This window comes from Balaenoptera physalus, assembly GCF_965194825.1.
Source record: "Balaenoptera physalus genome assembly, chromosome: 14".
NCBI lineage: Eukaryota > Metazoa > Chordata > Mammalia > Artiodactyla > Balaenopteridae > Balaenoptera > Balaenoptera physalus.
In genome coordinates, this window is record NC_138893.1 from 45,658,771 (window position 1) to 45,677,710 (window position 18,940).

The 18,940-nt window shown below is 37.8% G+C and overlaps 1 long non-coding RNA gene across 1 annotated transcript in view; it reads right to left on the bottom strand.

The window, feature by feature from the left end:
- Nucleotides 1–17,974, bottom strand: part of LOC309643070 — a 35,481-nt gene extending 17,507 nt beyond the window's left edge. The window contains exon 1 of the long non-coding RNA XR_014253532.1: nucleotides 5,042–17,974. This is a non-coding gene — a long non-coding RNA (uncharacterized lncRNA). The remainder of the gene's footprint in view (nucleotides 1–5,041) is intronic.
- Nucleotides 17,975–18,940: the final 966 nt, after the last annotated feature.

The following is an 18,940-nucleotide window of genomic DNA, read 5'->3' on the forward strand; positions in this document are numbered from 1 at the left end:
AATTTTGTATCCTGCTACTTTACCAGATTCACTGATTAGCTCTAGTAGTTTTCTGGTAGCATCTTTAGGATTCTCTATGTATAGTATCATGTCATCTGCAAACAGTGACAGCTTTACTTCTTCTTTTCCAATTTGGATTCCTTTTATTTCTTTTTCTTCTCTGATTGCTGTGCCTAACACTTCCAAAACTATGTTGAATAATAGTGGTGAGAGTGGGCAACCTTGTCTTGTTCCTGATCTTAGTGGAAATGGTTTCAGTTTTTCACCATTGAGGACAATGTTGGCTGTGGGTTTGTCATATATGGCCTTTATTATGTTGAGGAAAGTTCCCTCCATGCCTACTTTCTGCAGGGCTTTTATCATAAATGGGTGTTGAATTTTGTCGAAAGCTTTCTCTGCATCTACTGAGATGATCATATGGTTTTTCTTCTTCAATTTGTTAATATGGTGTATCACGTTGATTGATTTGCGTATATTGAAGAATCCTTGCATTCCTGGGATAAACCCCACTTGATCATGGTGTATGATCCTTTTAATGTGCTGTTGGATTCTGTTTGCTAATATTTTGTTGAGGATTTTTGCCTCTATGTTCATCAGTGATATTGGCCTGTAGTTTTCTTTCTTTGTGACATCTTTGTCTGGTTTTGGTATCAGGGTGATGGTGGCCTCGTAGAATGAGTTTGGGAGTGTTCCTCCCTCTGCAATATTTTGGAAGAGTTTGAGAAGGATAGGTGTTAGCTCTTCTCTAAATGTTTGATAGAATTCACCTGTGAAGCCATCTGGTCCTGGGCTTTTGTTTGTTGGAAGGTTTTTAATCACAGTTTCAATTTCAGTGCTTGTGATTGGTCTGCTCATATTTTCTATTTCTTCCTGGTTCAGTCTCAGCAGGTTGTGCATTTCTAAGAATCTGTCCATTTCTTCCAGGTTGTCCATTTTATTGGCATAGAGTTGCTTGTAGTAATCTCTCATGATCGTTTGTATTTCTGCAGTGTCAGTGGTTACTTCTCCTTTTTCATTTCTAATTCTATTGATTTGAGTCTTCTCCCTTTTTCTCTTGATAAGTCTGGCTAATGGTTTATCAATTTTGTTTATCTTCTCAAAGAACCAGCTTTTAGTTTCATTGATTTTTGCTATTGTTTCCTTCATTTCTTTTTCATTTATTTCTGACCTGATCTTTATGATTTCTTTCCTTCTGCTATCTTTGGGGTTTTTTTGTTCTTCTTTCTCTAATTGCTTTAGGTGCAAGGTTAGGTTGTTTATTCGAGATGTTTCCTGTTTCTTGAGGTAGGCTTGTATTGCTATAAACTTCCCTCTTAGCACTGCTTTTGCTGCATCCCATAGGTTTTGGGTTGTCGTGTCTCCATTGTCATTTGTTTCTAGGTATTTTTTGATTTCCCCTTTGATTTCTTCAGTGATCATTTCGTTATTAAGTAGTGTATTGTGTAACCTCCATGTGTTTGTATTTTTTACAGATCTTTTCCTGTAATTGATATCTAGTCTCATAGCGTTGTGGTCGGAAAAGATACTTGATACGATTTCAATTTTCTTAGATTTACCAAGGCTTGATTTGTGACCCAAGATATGATCTATCCTGGAGAATGTTCCATGAGCACTTGAGAAAAATGTGTATTCTGTTGTTTTTGGGTGGAATGTCTTATAAATATCAATTAAGTCCATCTTGTTTAATGTATCATTTAAAGCTTGTGTTTCCTTATTTATTTTCATTTTGGATGATCTGTCCATTGGTGAAAGTGGGGTGTTAAAGTCCCCTACTATGATTGTGTTGCTGTCGATTTCCCCTTTTATGGCTGTTAGTATTTGCCTTATGTATTGAGGTGCTCCTATGTTGGGTGCATAAATATTTATAATTGTTATACCTTCCTCTTGGATCGATCCCTTGATCATTATATAGTGTCCTTCTTTGTTTCTTGTAATAGTCTTTATTTTAAAGTCTATTTTGTCTGATATGAGAATTGCTACTCCAGCTTTCTTTTGATTTCCATTTGCATGGAATATCTTTTTCCATCCCCTCACTTTCAGTCTGTATGTGTCTCTAGGTCTGAAGTGGGTCTCTTGTAGACAGCATATATATGGGTCTTGTTTTTGTATCCATTCAGCCAGCCTGTGTCTTTTGGTGGGAGCATTTAATCCATTTACATTCAAGGTAATTATCGATATGTATGTTCCTATTCCCATTTTCTTAAATGTTTTGGGTTTGTTATTGTAGGTGTTTTCCTTCTCTTGTGTTTCTTGCCTAGAGAAGTTCCTTTAGCATTTGTTGTAAAGCTCGTTTGGTAGTGCTGAACTCTCTCAGCTTTTGCTTGTCTGTAAAGGTTTTAATTTCTCCATCACATCTGAATGAGATCCTTGCTGGGTAGAGTAATCTTGGTTATAGGTTTTTCTCCTTCATGACTTTAAGTATACCCTGCCACTCCCTTCTGGCTTGCAGAGTTTCTGCTGAAAGATCAGCTGTTAACCTTATGGGGATTCCCTTGTGTGTTATTTGTTGTTTTTCCCTTGCTGCTTTTAATATGTTTTCTTTATATTTAATTTTTGACAGTTTGATTAATATGTGTCTTGGCGTGTTTCTCCTTGGATTTATCCTGTATGAGACTCTCTGTGCTTCCAGGACTTGATTAACTATTTCCTTTCCCATATTAGGGAAGTTTTCAACTATAATCTCTTCAAATATTTTCTCAGTCCCTTTCTTTTTCTCTTCTTCTTCTGGGACCCCTATATTTCGAATGTTGGTGCATTTAATGTTGTCCCAGAGGTCTCTGAGACTGTCCTCAGTTGTTTTCATTCTTTTTTCTTTATCCTGCTCTGCAGTAGTTATTTCCACCATTTTATCTTCCAGGTCACTTATCCGTTCTTCTGCCTCAGTTATTCTGCTATTGATCCCATCTAGAGTATTTTAATTTCATTTACTGTGTTTTTCATCATTGCTTGGTTCCTCTTTAGTTCTTCTACGTCCTTGTTAAATGTTTCTTGCATTTTGTCTATTCTATTTCCAAGATTTTGGATCATCCTTACTATCATTATTCTGAATTCTTTTTCAGATAGACTGCCTATTTCCTCTTCATTTGTTAGGTCTGGTGTGTTTTGACCCTGCTCCTTCATCTGCTGTGTGTTTTTCTGTCTTCTCATTTTGCTTATCTTACTGTGTTTGGGGTCTCCTTTTCACAGGCTGCAGGTTCGTAGTTCCTGTTGTTTTTGGTATCTGTCCCCAGTGGCTTAGGTTGGTTCAGTGGGTTGTGTAGGCTTCCTGGTGGAGGAACTAGTGCCTGAGTTCTGGTGGATGAGGCTGGATCTTGTCTTTCTGGTGGGCACGTCCACGTCTGGTGGTGTATTTTGGGGTGTCTGTGGCCTTATTATGATTTTAGGTAGCCTCTCTGCTAATGGATTGGGCTGTGTTCCTGTCTTGCTAGTTGTTTGGCATAGGGTGTCCAGCACTGTAGCTTGCTGGTCGTTGAGTGAAGCTGGGTCTTGATGTTGAGATGGAGATCTCTGAGAGATTTTCACCGTTTGGTATTACGTGGAGCTGGGAGGTCTCTTGTGGACCAGTGTCCTGAAGTTGGCTCTCCCACTTCAGAGGCACGGCCCTGATGCCTGGCTGGAGCACCAAGAGCCTTTCATCCACACCGCTCAGAGTAAAAGGGAGAAAAATTAGAAAGAAAGAAAGAAAGAGGATATAATATAGTGAAGTAAAATAAAGCTATTATAAAGCAAAGCTATACAGACAAAATCTCACCCAGAAGCATATACATATACACTCACAAAAAAAGGAAAAGGGGAAAAATTAATATATCCTGCTCCCAAAGTCCACCTCCTGAATTTGGGATGATTCGTTGTCTATTCAGGTATTCAACAGATGCAGGCACATCAAGTTGTTTGTGGAGTTTTAATCCGCTGCTTCTGAGGCTGCTGGGAGCGATTTCCCCTTCTCTTTTCTGTTCGCACAGCTCCCGGGATTCAGCTTTGGATTTGGACCTGCCTGTGCGTGTAGGTCGCCTGAGGGCGTCTGTTCCTCGCCCACACAGAACGGGGTTAAAGGAGCAGCTGCTTCGGGGGCTCTGGCTCACCCAGGCCGCGGGGAGGGAGGGGTACAGAGGAGGCGGGGCGAGCCTGTGGCGTCAGAGGCCGGCGTGACGTTGCACCAGCCTGAGGCGCGCCGTGCATTCTCCCAGGGAAGTTGTCCCCGGACCACGGGACCCTGGCAGTGGCGGGCTGCACAGGCTACCGGGAGGGGTGGTGTGGAGAGTGACCTGTGCTCGCACACAGGCTTTTTGGAGGCGGCAGCAGCAGCCCCAGCGTCTCACGCCCGTCTCTGGGGTCCGCGCTTATAACCGCGGCTCACGCCCGTCTCTGGGGCTCGTTTAGGCGGCGCTCTGAATCCCCTCTCCTCGCGCACCAGGAAACAAAGAGGGAAGAAAAAGTCTCTTGCCTCTTTGGCAGCTTCAGACTTTTTCCAGGTCTCCCTCCCAGCCAGCTGTGGTGCACTAACCCCTTCAGGCTGTGTTCACGCTGCCAACCCCAGTCCTCTCCCTGCGATCCTCAGACCTCCGACCTCCGAAGCCCGAGCCTCAGCTCCCAGCCCCGCCCGCCCCGGCGGGTGAGCAGACAAGCCTCTTGTGCTGGTGAGTGCTGCTCGGCGCCGAGCCTCTGTGCGGGAGTCTCTTCGCTTTGCCCTCCGCACCCCTGTGGCTGTGCTCTCCTCCGTGGCTCTGAAGCTCCCCCCTCTGCCACCCGCAGTCTCTGTCCGCGAAGGGGCTTCCTAGTGCGTGGAAACCTTTCCTCCTTCACGGCTCCCTCCCACTGGTGCAGGTCCCGTCCCTATTCTTTTGTCTCTGTTGTTTCTTTTTTCTTTTGCCCTACCCAAGTACGTGGGGAGTTTTTTGCCTTTTTGGAGGTCTGACGTTTTCTGCCAGCGTTCAGTGGGTGTTCTGTAGGAGCAGTTCCACGTGTAGATGTATTTCTACTGTATCTGTGGGAAGGAAGGTGATCTCCGCGTCTTACTCTTCCACCATCTTCTCTCCGAGACCTAAGCTTATTATCTTTGAAATCAGATTTTAAGTGAAATGCACAGTGTCAGATGATCTAAATTCTTAGTATTTGGTATGTAATCAAAATATCAAATTATAAAATATATATGCATTATTTTATGTTTTATTACATATGCAAAATATATTAAATTTTTATAAATGAGTACACTTAAAATACATGAATGTACTTTTTTAAAAAAACATTAGAAATGTTACCTTCTAGATAAAACTACTGTTAACATTTTCATTTATATACATCTACATTTTTCCCATGTCATTATATGCATCTGTGCTTTTACTTTTGAAAAATTAAAATGATAAAATATTAAATTCTTTTCTACCCTCCCTTGCTTAGGGCCCTTTCTCTCTTCTAATTTCACTGGTACATGAACTTGTTTTGTTAATAGTCAACTGGTGTGGGAATACTAATGAACCAATTGTTCTTATCCTGAAAAAGGCACAGATATTCTGAACTGTCATGCCTTCATAAAAATATATATTCTGCATGTAAATGTGTGTGTGTGTAGCTGCTCCATTTTTATTTCCAATTAAGCATTTCTAATGAAGTAGATATTAAAATGTTTTTGCAAGTTCAACGTATAAAAAAGGGAGGTAGGATTAAGAGTGAAAAGAGAGCTTAGAATTAAACATTTCCCCCTAGATCATCCATAAAGTGAAAATTTTAGAGCTGAATGTGGTAGAATATTTATGACAAAGTAAGACTCCTTATTCCTAAATTGCTCAGTGATTTGGTCACAAAGCATCTTTCAAGGAAGGAAATTAATTCACTAATAAGTGACAGCAGAGTTTCAATTGGGCTATTCAGGCATGGGGGGTAACTGGAAGAATCTATTTTGTCTTTGGAACAAAAGAGGAAAAATGAACATTTACTATATTTAGGAGACTATGTCAAATGTTTTAGAGCTGGGCTTTCTAATATGATAGTTACTAGGCACATGAACCTATTTACATTTAAATTATTTAATAATAAATATAATAAAAGCTCAATTGCACTAGTGATTTTTCAAGTGCTCAATAAGCCACCTGCAGCCAGTGGTGGCCGTGTGGATTTAAAACATTTCCTCACTGCAGAAAGTTCTATTGGACAGAAAGTTCTCTATTGAAGAACATAAAACTCATATCCTCCATAGTATAGTTGGAGGAAGAAGGCATAAATACTCAAGGTTAAATGATAGTAGAAGAGCTTTCATAAGGTCATGAATATTTAATTTCTAAAGGAATGAGAATGATGATTTTCGCTAAGGTGGTGTCAATCCATGGAAGTCTGTAATCGAAGTTCAGTCATCACGGACCAGATGGCACTTGAAGTGGGCATCAAAGAAAATTTCGATTTGGAGTAGTAGAGAATAAGGTGAATTCTTTCAGACTTTAGATCCAAGGATAAAAAGGGGGGGACTCACACTAAATATATTTGCCATTTTCTTGTTGTCTGCTTGTGCTTATATTATGAACTTTTTTGAATCTATGATGTCTTTCTACAGATTTTTTAAGCCACAGACATTTTCTGAGGGTTAGTAAAATTAGCTAAATTTTCTATTTTCTTAACTGGACAAACAGATTCATTAAGTTGCAAAACACCGAAAATAAAAATTTTAGGTTGCCTTTATTAAACCCAATGACTTTTAAAGTCACCTCTTCTATCAGGACATCTCTCGTTGCATATGATGATTATCCACAACAACAATATCCAAAGCAGCAACCACAAAAGCAATGTAAAGATTAGTAAAGCTTACTTTTTTATTTTTTGATAAAAATAAATACAAATAAATTAATCCTAATATTTTCTTTCTTTATCCCAGTGAATTATCTTGTGCAACCCAGGCTGAAGACTGCTAGAGAGACGAAATTGGAGTCGTTGTCCCCACGCATAACTCAGGTAATCGTTTGCTTCAGTAAAATGGTGCATGTCATCTATATCATAGGAAGATTTAATTACCTTTCATGATAGCAAGGAAACCTGACATTGAATTGGCTTTCCTAAGAGCTCAGAGAAGCACATGAAACATTGGATGAAATTATTGCATGTGAAACCTTTCTTTCAGGAGAACCAATTGCTATAATTGAAACATCTCACAATATTTGATTTGCTTTTGCCCTATAACCAAATGTTTCAATTAAGCTGATTTGTCAGTGTGGCTGAGATCATTTCCAACACTTTGTCTAAATTATCACAGGCTTCAGTCTGCAATCTCAAACTCAGACTTCAGAGGACACAGCCCAAGCTCTGGGTAGCTTGTGGACTGAATATAACAGGAAACTTTTTTTTTTTTTTTTTTAATAAATCTATGTAGGTTTTTATTTATTTATTTATTTATTTATTTATTTATTTATTTATTTATTTTTGGCTGTGTTGGGTCTTCGTTTCTGTGCGAGGGCTTTCTCTAGTTGCGGCAAGTGGGGGCCACTCTTCATCGCGGTGCGTGGGCCTCTCACTATCGCGGTCTCTCTTGTTGAGGAGCACAGGCTCCAGACGCGCAGGCTCAGTAGTTGTGGCTCACGGGCACAGTTGCTCCGCAGCATGTGGGACCTTCCCAGACCAGGGCTCGAACCCGTGTCCCCTGCATTAGCAGGCAAATTCTCAAGCACTGTGCCACCAGGGAAGCCCAACAGGAATCTTTATCATTCCCATATGGGAGTTCTCATTAGTAACTATAAGCATTTTGTTTTCCTTATATTATACTTGAAACAGAAATTCTTCCACAGAGAGCTAATCAGCAACCACAACCCCAAACAGAATTCCAAAGCAGTTTTTCTATTTAAAGAGGTGTCTGGTTTCACACATGGTAATGGAAGATAAAAACACTCTTTCTGCTTGCATTCTGGGGCTCTTCAAAATATTGAAATGTTGTATCTGCAAAGATGAAGTTCAGCTCTCTCTTTGGGACTCCTTATCTATGCTTCCCCTGAAGAATTAATGAGGACTAAGTTCAGATATATTTGTCCAATTATTCTTAGATCTGGAATTTTATCTATTAGATTAAATTAAAATTTAATCCCCTGGGAATATTATGGAATACAGGGGATCCTAAACTGCATCTAAATTGTGAAGGAATAGCCCACTTCCCAGGAGCAGTCCTAATTTGGGTTTGTAGCACAGCAATGACATGAAAAGACCTTAATGGAACATGGTAGTCTGCATATTGACTGATACTCATTGTAGTCTGGCACCGTGAATCACAAATTTTTAGAATTCAAAGAATGTAAAAATGAAATCTATGTTCTCCTAGGTGACAATCTTAGTCCAGGGGAGGAGAAATGCCTTGGTTCAAGGTTACAAAACTGTTTAAAAAGGGATCCAAGACTAGAATCAAGATCCTAGGGACCTCAATCTTGTCAATATATCTCAAAGCCAGTTTGCAACCCAAATTTGGCATTAGCACCTATTATAGTTGGTGACTCAGTTGGCTGATAAAGTAGACATTTCCCCCGCCTTCACCACAATTTAATAAACGTAATTTAAATACAGTAAGGCTTCTTTTTCTGCGGGTTCTGCATCAGGATTGAATTCGATCCACAGTTGGTTGAATCCGAGGATGTAGAATCCATGGACGTGGAAGGCCAATGACCATGCCATTTTGTATGCGGAACTTGAGCATCTGTGAATTTTGGTATCTTCTGGGGGTCCTGGAACCAAATCCCCTGCTGTTACTGGAGGGATGACTGTGTAAAGCAGCTTGTCTGTGAATTAATTTTTGCCTTTAGCATAGTAGAGGTTTAAAAATGTCTGAAATGTGTATACATGCATTCTCCAAATGTTTATATGCTTTATGAGGCTAGGGACTGAGTCTTTCTTTTCGGATGATTCTGCCCAGATTGTGCAAGTCTTTGTTCAGTGTAAGCGCTCAGACATTGCTCTTCAGTGAGGAACAGCCTCAGTTCCTGAAGCCCAGAGTATCTACCACCCACACCTACCCCTGTTCATAAGATAATATCAAATAAATTATAGTGGTTGGCATAAAATATCTGAGTGGTGAAGATTAAATCTGCTTTTGAAAGGATGCCTTTGAAATTGTTCCTGTCTCTTTCTTTTCATCTCTCCATCTTTGCTGTGAAATGTCAGAAAGGATTTTGGAGCTTTTACACATTTTGGTTCTCTGAGTTTGTGAGCCTAACCCTCATCTCCAGTGCTGCAAATCCAACCAAGCAAAGGTTGATGTTGTCATTGAAGTTTATAAAGATTCTTTGTCTGAGCTAGAACCTTTTGTCTTTAGTACGTAAAGGTTCTGTGGGACAGCAGCCCTTAGATCTTCAGAGCTATTTACCTAATTGTCAATACACTCAGGACAACTTTGTCATCCTTTTTTAAGGCTATACAGGATCTCCAACCTGGTCTCTTTCCTGGTAAATAATAATTTTGCTCTACTATGTGTACTTGACCAATTTTTCCCTGATTCCAGAGAGTGTTTGATAATCACCATCATCACAGCGGAGTGATCATTTGAAAGAGGAAAAACATAGGGGTAGAAGATTGTTGAGGCATAATTTTCAGCTGGCCAAACAAGATAAAAACGTGGTTAGTTCCTAAATGTGAAGAGTGGTCAAAATCTAAGCAAACAGGAAAAGTTATTTTTGAAATAACCAAAATAAACTAATACCATAGAAGGCATATTTTCTTGTTTTATTCTATGGTTTCTGTGTCATCATTAGTTGATTCATAGAATGTGATTTCATGACTGGTCATCTAAATAATTTAATCACCAAGGGTAAGCAAAGGATCTATAACTGAAGGTTGTCAAATATAATAGGAAAAACTATTAGCTAAAATAATCTTAGGTCATGCTAAAAAATCAAATGAGGTTATTTTAAAAGGTAACTCTAATTTCTGTATTGATGTTGTTCTTCACGTGAATACACCTTCTTCTTTTTTTTTTTTTTTCCTGTCCTGTTTGGAATAGCTTTAACATTAAAACTACTTTCATCAAGCCCATCGAATTCAAGCTGCCTCAGGGTTTTATGGATCTCGTTATAGCCCCAAACAAACATGAACAAAATATTGCTCTCCAAAAGCAAGAATAACTAGTTGCCTTGATAAGGGACCCTTGTTTCTTAAAGTCTGACAATGCAGCAGGGATTAGCATGTTTAGTCTTCCTTGCAAACCAAATACTTTATTTGTGAAGAAAAACCCTATGCAAAATTCTGGTGAGACAAAGCAGTAATGATTATTAGTTTGTAGTTTTGGTTGAACAGATGTTGATGGAAGGAAAGCTCAGCTGCTGGAGTTTTTAGCATTAATATTTTCCAAAGTTGTAAGAAAATCGAAGGTATTCTGACCATGTTAGCAAAGTACAAAATTGGTAGGGGGCTGAAAAACAAAATTAAGAAAAAAATAATTTTCTCCAGGCTTTTCTGATTTTTTTTAAGTTAAATTTTTAAATTGAAGTACAGTCGATTTACAATATTATATTGGTTTCTGATGTACAGCATAGTGATTCAGTATTTTTTACAGATTATTCTCCATTAAAAATTATTACAAAATAAGGGCTTTAATTCCCTGTTCTGTACAATATATCCTTGTTGCTTATCTATTTTATACATAGTAGTTTGTATCTCTTAATCCCATACCACTAATTTTCCTCTTCCCACTTCCCTCTCCCCTTTGGTTACTACTAGTTTGTTTTTTCTGTCTGTGAGTTTGTTTCTCTTTTGCATATATATTCATTTGCATTATTTTTTAGATTCCATGTATAAGTGGTATCATACAGTATTTATCCTTCTCTGTCTGAATTATTTCACTTAGATTGCTTCCATATCTTAGCTATTGTAAATAGTGCTGTTGTGAATATTAGGGTGCATGTATCTTTTTGAGTTAGTGTTTTGGTTGTTTCTGGATATCTACCCAGGAGTGGAATTGCTGGATCCTATGGTAGTTCTATTTTTTAGTTTTTTGATGACCCTCCATACTGTTCTCCATAGTGGCTGCACTAATTTACATTCCCACCAACAGTCAGTGTACAAAAGTTCCCTTTTTATGATATCCTCTCCAACATTTGTTATTGGTAGAGTTTTTGATGATAGCTATTCTGACAGGTGTGAGGTAATATCTCGTTGTTGTTTTGATTCACACTTCTTTAATAACTAATAATGTTGAGCATCGTTTAATGTGCCTGTTGGCCACGTGTCTTCTTTGGGAAAATATCTATTCAGGTTTTCTGCCCATTTTTTGATTGAGTTGTTTTTTGATTCTGAATTTAATATTTGTAAGTCATTACTACATTTGTGAAAATCTCTATGGAGAATAAAACAAGGAAACAAAGTTCTAGAAACATAGTGGATGGAAAAACTAATTAACCCTCATATATATATTCTTCATTTGTTGTCTCATCTGATTTCTGTGTTATACGGAAAGTCAGTAATACCTATTACCATTTTACAGACTGGAATCTAAGGTCTCAGAGAAGCTAAGGTCATTTATTGAATGGATGTTGTAGCCAAAAGCAAGAATGTAAATATACTAACATGAAAAATTATCTTTCAGTCTGCTGTAATCCAGTATCAACCCCTCTAATTATTAGAATTGAATTCCAATTCATTTGTTGTCTAATTCAATCAAGAAATTTATTGGGAGCCTCCCATTGGCTGATGCAATGTTAGGGGTTAGAAATAAAGTGAAAGACAGCTCTGTCTTTAGTGACCACAGAGTTTAGTGAGGGAGGAAGACAAGAAAAGCAACGAGTGCAAAACATGGGAATACAGAGCAGTAAGCAAACAGTGCCACTGGAGCAAAAATTCATTCCTTAATTCCTTAATGGGTAATGATTGAGTAAGTACCATGTAGCAGACACTGTACAAAGTGACTCTTTGTCCTCTGGTTGTAGGTGTAGCCATCAATATTGGTTCACTAGTGTACTTCTCAGCATTCTAATTAGAGACTCCCAGAAGTAGAAAGATCTCAATTAGGAAAGGGGGTGGAGACTAACTTTTATTGAGCATCTACTCTATGCACTCCTTATTTCACACAGAAGAAAACCAAGGATAAGGTCACAGAAAATATCAGTGACAGAACCAACATGATTCTGAATGCACTCAGGCATGACCCTGGTCCTAGAGGACCCTGAGTTCAGTTAACTTGCTTGGAAAACAATAGTAGGAACAGCTTCACTGGCTACTGTAAAGCACCCACTGACTACCACCTGGCTATGCAAATATCCCCACAGTCTCTAGCACCGATGGGATTTTAGTGAATGCCAGAAAGAAATCAAAAAATCAAGATGTTAAAAACAAACAAAAAACCCTGACAAATTCACACACAGACTTCAAACACAGTAAACTTGCAATGATCACTCACCTTTCACCCATAGAGGAATTCATAGCATTAGGTTCTGTACATTCCTGGGGTTTTTATGGACCAACAAGTAGAATTTGAGAAGTTTGGGGAGAGGGGCTCTGGTATTAAAGAAGTATACACTCTAGGAGATTTTTTTTCTGGCTGACAGCCCTGGGAGATTTACTGGGACTTTGGTGAGGAAGGGGGGATTAAGTTAAAACTTTTTCAAGGAGCCTCAGATGTTACAATAGAGATTTCTAGATCTCTGCAGGCTAATTCCACGTGAAATATAACAATAGAATAAGTCCAGAGGCTTTTCTAAGCACTGACCCTGTGAGACACCAGTCTGGGCTTTAGGAGAATATTGCATTCTTTCTGGTGTTAGTTTAAGTGTTAATCTTTCTTTCTTAAAAGGCGCATTGCTAATCACAGCTAATCCCATGTGGCATTTTTGCATTTCATCCTTCCATAGGAATTTGGGGAATAGAGAAGATCATATATGTCTGCCTAAGGAAAGACATAGCAAGGTGGATATTTATTCTCTCCCATAATGAGCTTGTAAGAGAATTTTGTAATTGTGCAAGGGCAAAAAAAGAATAGAAATATGTAAACGTATTTTGTATATTTATATCAAAATGTCTAAAAGAACGTAAGAAAGAAAATTTATAAAAGAATATACATAAAAATAATATATTTATTCTTTTGTATATATTTATATGAGAGACAGATTTAGAATGTTACAGAAAGTTTTGATTTTTTTTCTTTTTAATTATTTACTTTCTAACTACGATGCATAGAATCTGGGGTTATGGAAAATATACTAACATTGTATCCTGCCATGAACGGTAATTCTAAAACAACAAAGCCCCAGCAAAGAGCTCTGCTAGGGAGGAAATGCTTTTAAATAAATCAGCTATCATGTTTAAATGAAGAGGCTATTTTGAATGCTTCAGGAGTTCATCAGCCATCATTGTCCCGACAGCTATATCCAGTAGTCTGATCTACTTTGGGAACTCATCTCCTTACCACTAAGGTCAAGAAATAACTTGTACGATATGAAGGGAAAGTACATCTGAGATAGATGGTTCTTTCTAGTTGGATTTCATGCCTCGACAGGCCCATGACATGTAGATGCATGCTGATATGCTTTGAGTTGTGTTCATTGGTAATTATAGCATAAAACTGGGAACATTTCAAGGGTCACATGGTGCCTAGTGCAGCAAGCAGTTATTTTACTTATTCACAAATTTACAAGGGCATGTTTCATGCTTTATTCTAAATTAAAAGGCTGCCACCTGTATGGTACCATCTTGTGAACTTAAGTAGTCATGTCTGTTAATCTCCATAACTGGTCTGCACAATGACCCCCTAACTCTGACAAGCCAAAAATACTTAGCACAACATTATTGTGGTCTCCTAGACCTTATGTATTTTTGCCTCTCCCAATTTTATTTCACTGTCCCTCCAACTTCCTCTGCCATATTGGTTTCTTTTCAACTCCTTGAACATACCTGCTTTTTCTCTGACTCAGGGCCTTTTATATCTGACCTTCTTTCTTCCTAGAGTACCCACCCTCCAGATTTTTAATGTATGGCCTTCTTAATATTCAAATTTCAGCTCATATATCACCACCTCAGAGAGATTTATTAAAACAGACAGCTTTGTGTCTTCTTTATTGTCATATTCCCAGAACTCAAAACAGTGCCTGGTATATAGTAGGTGATTAAAGTTTGAATGATTATAAGTCTAATAAAATAAACTATAGCGTTATTGCCATGAGTGGCCTAAATTAGGAATTTCTGCCAAATACTCTGGGAATAGTTAGTGCCATCCACTAGGCACTATGCTTTCTCAGGGCTCTTCCTTTATTCCATACCTTTTGGATACAATAATTGAATATATCCAGGTTTTGAAAAGAGCTGAACTTAGTAGAGTGCAGTTATGAAAGCAGTGTTTTTTCTCACCTTTTCCCACTAATCTTGCCTATGGATCCCCTTTTCTGTAGTACCTGGATTAATCTCAGTCAGGCCCCTTGGCTTTCTCAGTCATTTTTAGACAGTAAAAAGGAACTTTGTACTTGTTCAAGCATTCATTATGTGACATAACAACTCTAAAATCTTTCAAAGTTAAATTTTTTTCCCTTCCTACGATCCAGTGTGCTTCAAGGTTGGGAGACTGCAGTAGAAAAAGGGGTCCTGGCTGGCTTGTTTCCTCTTCTTATGCACCACCTCTCCCATTAGCTAGCTGCTTATTCTTACCCTTCCAGGGTAGGACCCTGGGGAGAAGAGTTTAGGAGGAAAAGGGCAAAGCTTCACGTGGCTAATACAAATGCACTGGCATCAGTGCCCTCTAGGCATCACTTGACCAAAGATAACTCTTCTTCAGGGACATTATGCAGGTCCTTCAAATATCTTCTAGGCCTCTGTTCTCTTGTCCTGGGTAAAGCCTCCCCTTTGCTGGCCAATTATGATTCACTTTCCAGTTGTTATATTGGAGCCACTTCATCCCTCTCTGTGGTCTTCTTCCACAGGACTTTGTAATAAGACCTCATTCCACTTCAGTTTCTGAGAATCCATATCAAATTTCCAGAAAATAATGCAAAAATGTTTTTTTCCTGTAAAAGGTGAAGGAAAATGCAACTTGACTCTCCACACAGCCCTCCATACTCCAAGGTTCAGAAAGGGGCAACTGCAGCCATAGATTCTCACCTTGGATGCTCAAGTTTGAGTTAAACACTAGTCACTATGGCCCTTCTATTCCAGAGGATACCTTTCAGGCTCACTGAATGGCCCCCTGAAATTCTTCTCCCTTGATTTGAATTGAGGAGGAAGCCTGCCTCTACCTTTCCCCATGATTGGGAATATAAATAGCACAGGGACTGCTCTCTCCAAATAAATCCTCTCTCTCTTTGTTCTGTCAGTCTTGGCCAGGCTTTTCTTTTCAGATTTCTCAGGAGTGCATCAGAAACCAAGCCACTGCTCCTCAAAATCCAGAGGAAATGTAGCTTACTCTCTGAAGAGTACCTTTGAAGCCTGTCTTGTCGGACATGGGCTGATTGAAAAGCCCACCAATCCTTTCCTCTATGAAAAGAGAGAACACACAGCAAATTAACAGCTTTCTTCAAAACTATCCTCTTCCTTCTAGCCTTCTCACCTGAAGTCTTTTATACTCCTGAGGTGGATGTTAGGTTAAGGCAGTCTGGACAGTTTTACAATCTCTTTGCAAGTCCTGACTAGCAAGTCTAGCACCTTATTTCTTGACATGAGGACGATTAACATTTATTGCATTAGTCTTGGCCTTTGGGGAATCAGCCAAAGATGAGACAAAGTCTTATTTTAAATTTCTGCTGCATTAAAAAGTACATTATTTAATAATATAAAATCAGTAATTCTCTCCCCTGTACTGCCATATTTCTGCTCTTATGTGAGTTTACAACATTAAATAATGACTAAAGAGTCTTTCTGGAATGAGCAGTGCCTAATCAGAAATGGAATCTATTATTGGAGAAGAGATTGAACCAATGTTAATTACTAGATATCATATAAAGATATAGATTCAGGGAACATATACAGGTAAACAAGACCTTGTAGCAAATGAGACAAAATGGGAAGGAACTGTTGAATGTTTTACATATTTTGATCGCAGGAATTGTGCTCAGGGTGAGTTGGAGTTTGACCAGGTAGAGCAGAAGCTCTCAGCAAAAGCTGAACCTCAGATTTACTACCCTGTCAGTGGAGCTCCTTGACTTTTGGGGATGTAATTTGAAAGAAAACAGCAGCAACTTATCACTCTAGTGCTTTGGAAACCTTCTGTTCATCTGAATTCATGGTACCTATTATCTGTGCCTCTCACTGGATACTGATCTTTCAGTTCAATAAGACATCATCTTTTATATAATCCATGTATGCATGTCTTGTTTCCACTATAATTTTCCACTCAGAGTGGCAAGGAATATGTCTTTGTATTCTCCTATAATGTCCTTAAATTCAAGCTTACAAGTAGTAGGTGCTCAGTTAGTGACTATTGATTGATGACTAGCTTTCCTTTCTTTGTTTATTCATTAGGTTTCTATTATGTGAAAAATAATTGCTCTTTAGTTCTCAGACTAAATAGCAAGAGTCAAGTCACAATCCGCCAAGTGTCACCTTAAAGAGGCTACCACTGTCCAATGATGTGCACATTTAATCATCTATAAATACAATAACAGGAATCAGTTATAGCATGTCAAATATGGTTACATCTGAGATTTTAATAAGAAAAAATTATTATTAAAAGGATAGTAGCAACCAGTTCATTATTTGGAAACTGCTAAATAAAAAGAAGGAGCTAGTATTTATCCTGCTTTATATATACCAATTATATCATTAAGTAACCAAATAGATGAGGAGAAGTAATGAATAAAAAGAAATGTCAATGTTAAAATACCACCAATTTCAATCTCTAATCAATTTCAATCTCTAATCATTTTCAATCTCTAATCAATCTCTAATTTCTAATCAAGAAATGAGTCTAGGCATTTAACATCAAAGACTACCTACATCAAAAAAACCCAGAAACAACCAGATATTTTCTACCACCTGATGGAAAAACACATCACTTATGAATAGTCTTCAAAAAGATTAAAATATGATCTGAATCTGATCAAGCTTCTAGAACCAATTTCCAATTTACAGGAAATACAGAGGACAGAGGAGGATGTTAAACTATTTCATGGGAGTTCAGTCAACAAAATCTTAATTTTCTAATACTGCACAGAAAAAGGACCCAATTTATTTGAATAATAAACTTTAGGAGAGAGCTATAGGAAAGGGGGAAAGAGAGAGAACATATGGAGTAAAGGAGACTTAAGACACATACCAACCAATCCCAGTGTATGGGCATTATTTGAATCCTGATTCCAATAAATGGTAAATATAAGCAAGACTTCTGTAAGACAACTGGAAATTTGAACACTAGTTGTAAATTTGGTTATACTCAGAAATAATTGTTAGATTATTTTTGGTGTGACAATGGTCTTTTCCTTATATCTAAAGGTCCTTATCTTTTAGAGATGTGTACTGAAATACTTATGAATGAAATTACATGGTAGATGAGATTTGCTCCAAAATAAGGAAGAAATAGTAGATGGGGCATAGATTCAACATGATTCACCATGAGTTCATAATTGTTGAAGCTGATTGATCGGTATATGAGAGTTCATAGATACTATTCTATCTATTTATTTATCTGTTTCACATTCTTCATTTAAAAAAAAAAAACTTTGAAAAATACTGGAAGAAAGATAATAATTACTGTAGATCTTCCTTCATAAAACCTAATGTGCTAATTCCCAGAGAGGTAATTTTGTGCATTTCATTGTGCATATCTGTTTTTTCATTTTTATGAAAAACATGCACTACAGAGTAGCAATATAGGAATTTTTAACCCGGTGTATAGGTCCAAGAGTGAGTCAGGAAGTCCATAACTACCCGGAATTGTATGCAAAATTAATTTTTGATGTGTGTTTTTGCATTTTAGAGGTCAAAGAACTCTAAAAGCAAAACGACTTCAACAACAAACAATTCATAGGTATTATTACTTTTTTAAAAAGGAAAGACTACAGAGAAATTTCAGTTTTCTTAGTATGATCTGGCAACTGAAATGGAAAAAAAATGGAAAATGGGAAAATGGAAAAAAAATGCCTTTTCAAAATGACTTACTAAATCAATGAGAAAATGTTTCCATTTTGTCAAATCCAGGCATACCAATGCGTAATTTGAGACCTGTAATTCGAAACACCTGGTGTTTAAGCAAAAACAGTGATATTTCCTGTGTACTTGAGGTTTTCATTGTCTGGTTCTGATTTGTCCAAATTCTTACCCTCAAAACTTGCCTCTTCTCTAGATCATGTGCTTCACTCATTTAAGGCAACCTCCCGTCTGCACTGTGGCCTCCTCCAATGTACCCTGGGCAGTGTTGATCTACAAGTACTCTCATGAACAACTTTTAGATTTCTTTATGTACCATTTTATGTATATATTTTCTCTGCAAGTACAGGGTAAGTTCTCTGCTGGCAGAGACCATGTTTTGGCTGCCTGTGTATTCTTATACTTGTGTGAATCTGTTGAGAAAGAAAGCATCACTATTCATTTGCTTCTGCTCTTCATTCCACTTTACCCTTGATCTGGAAGTAAAAGAGCCCAAATCAGATATTGTAGAGGAAACTAAGCAAACACCATGTTTGAAGCAACTACCTGTATAATCATTACTTGCTTGATCCTCTAAGTATACTCATCTACTTTTATTCTAGTTCAAGTTGAAAACTCAGACACACATGGAAATATTCAGTGCCATATCTGTAGCCAACATTCTTTTTTCAATAGTTTATTTTTTCTTGTCCTTGTGATTTTAATAATTGAACATTGTTAAGCCCAAAGGGTAAATTCTAAGATAAAATTACAAGAAAACCTTCCTCCCTTATGTAAATTTTCTTGTAAGTTCTTTTGGAATATGATCTTTTTTCCCTTTTCACAGATTCACTTAAAAAATTTTTTAAAAGTATATACATTCACAGCTTTACTAGGTTATCACTACCTCTTATTCTCACATTTAAAACTGATTTTAGAAAAGCAT